The sequence below is a fragment of the Suncus etruscus genome, chromosome 11, assembly GCF_024139225.1.
Source record: "Suncus etruscus isolate mSunEtr1 chromosome 11, mSunEtr1.pri.cur, whole genome shotgun sequence".
Lineage (NCBI taxonomy): Eukaryota > Metazoa > Chordata > Mammalia > Eulipotyphla > Soricidae > Suncus > Suncus etruscus.
The window spans coordinates 84,059,143-84,061,642 of NC_064858.1; the positions used below are offsets into that span (position 1 = coordinate 84,059,143).

At 40.2% G+C, this 2,500-nt stretch overlaps 1 protein-coding gene across 1 annotated transcript in view; it reads right to left on the reverse strand.

Moving 5' to 3' along the window:
* DNAJC14 (DnaJ heat shock protein family (Hsp40) member C14) overlaps nt 1–2,500 on the reverse strand; it is a 1,080,043-nt gene that overhangs the window by 745,428 nt on the left and 332,115 nt on the right. The gene's annotated exons all lie outside the window — the stretch shown is intronic.

The window sequence follows — 2,500 nt, forward strand, 5'->3', positions numbered from 1 at the left end:
ATCAGAATATTAAGAGATTTCTGCTTGAACATAAAAATGGCAGAGCTAATCTTATCTTGAGATAAAGAGAAATGTTAAAAGTTTTAGTTTAGTATAGCATAGTAGTAGGGTGCTTGCCTTTTATGACATCAACCTCCAGCACCCCATATGATCCCACGAGTCCTACCAAAACTTTTTTAATTTTTTAACTGTCATCTTGGGAACTCCAAACTTTTAGAAGAAACCAGTGTCCATTCTTTGTTTAATTGGTGTTTAAATTCAGCCACATCAGCAAGTAAGTTATTCTTTCTGTTCATCAGTCTCTTAAGTCATTTGTTTATACATGTTTAGCTGGACATTGAGGTGTTCAGGGTCCATACTAGTTGTTCTAGTGATTAAACTACTTCTAAAACAGTTGGTAACTGTGATTAACACTGGCTCTGGTGTCTTTGGAACAAAATATATGGAATGTGAGGTAATTGTGCTAAGTGAAATAAATAAGAAAATCAAAGATAATTTATCCGTTGATTTTATTTAAATGGATAATATGAAATGCTAAATCAAAGTGGCAAAAAATAAAAATTAATAGTAACTACTAGACTGGATGAAAAAGAAGTGTTTTGGGGGGAAAGATATACTGGAATTTGGTAGTGGGAATGATGACAATTACACATATATAGAGGTAGGATAAACCCTTGAAATTTCATAAAATTGAAAACTAAAGATAAGTCAATGACGAAAATTAAAAAGTTATAAAATATGGGGCCGGAGAGATAGCACAGCACAGCCTTGCAAGCAGCCATCCAGGACCTAAGGCGGTTATTTCGAATCTCGGCATCCCATATGGTCCCCCGTGCCTGCCAGGAGCTATTTCTGAGCAGATAGCCAGGAGTAACCCCTGAGCATAACCAGGTGTGGCCTAAAAAAACAAAAAAATTATAAAATACAATGAGGTTTGGGGAGATAACTCAAAGGGCTGGAGCACATGTTTTGCATAAGGGGGACCCTGTCTCAATCCCTGGCACTGCATGCTCCCTGAAACACTCCCGGGAGTGCCCACTCAGCAGATTATGCCAAAAGTGACACCCCCTCCAAAAAAAAAAAATAAGACACAGACTACAGAATAAGGCAGGCCTAAATCTGAACTCAAATTCTCTTAGTTACTAGATATGTGATTTTTTTAGAAAGTTAATATACAGACTTCTATTGCTTTCGCTATAAAATGAGAAAAATATAAAGGCTGTATGTCATTGTAGGATTATGAAGATGCAATGATCTAATAATATCTTTGTTCTGGAGGAAGTGATACCCGCTGGTGCTCAGCATTTATTCCTGATCCAGTGCTCAGGGATTGCTCCTGGCAGGGTTCCAGGTCAGCTTGGGCCAGCTGCATGCAAAGCAAGAACTTTACCCCCTAGATTATCTCTTGGCCCTGAATAGTAATCCTCACAACAAAGAGTCGGCAGGTTTGAGGCACTTGAGAAACTTAGAAGCTGTTAGAGCAGATGGACACAGATTTCTGGCAGGAATCAGGCCCTAAATGCAAGACTCAGAAAACAGGAAGCAGTGGGATATGCAGAAAATTGGGGTTTTAGAACCCTACATTCATGTTCCAGAACTGCTAAGCCCTACAGAATTCCTCAAAACAATTCACCCCTAGCCACACACACACACACACACACACACACACACACACACACACACACACAACATAGAAGTGTTCACATACTGTCTCGCTAGTGTCTCCTGCAGGGTCGTACAGTGGAGATAGTTTAAAATGCACAAAAGTTTACCTCAAGAGCAAGAAAATGAAATTATTTCTTTTTTTTTTTTTTTTAGACCATATCTGGTGATGCTTAGGATAGACTTCTGTGCTCATAGATCATTCCCCAGCAGGATTAAGGGTATGGCCACATTTAAATTGAAGGTGTTTTCTTAGAATCAATTTAATAAAAATGTTCTCTACTGTCTCACATGGCCATAACTACAGCTAGATAGTTATGTTGAGGTCATCTCAATGGTATTGAGTTTGCCATTGCTGATGTGCAGTCTACACAGCCCCCTTTTAAGATAAAGCCTGAGCATTGTCACCAGAAACAGACACCTAAAGTCTCTGTTAAGCTGACAATGACATGGGGAGTAATATCTGATCATGCGGAACAGAGACTTGAAGGGAGGCTTGAAGGCTGGGTGGGATTCTAGGGTGATGAAAAGGCCAGGGTAACAGGGTTGGTGTCAGACCTGAAACAGAACAGTTGTTTTCCCACTTCTGATCCCAGGACCCCAGATAGAAGAACAAAGTGAAGTGTGACCGTACTTCACATCCCTCACAGAGCAGGTTGCAGAATCTAATAAACTATGAAAATGAGTTCTACAGAACCCCCAAAGAGTGTTATAGTGGTGTCATCACTTGTCATTCTATACCCTCAACCCAGTATCCTAAGATGGCAACTTGGGTGGTCTGTACCTCTGTACCACAGAGGGAAGCAACATTTCTGGCAGAAATCAGGCCATGGACCCA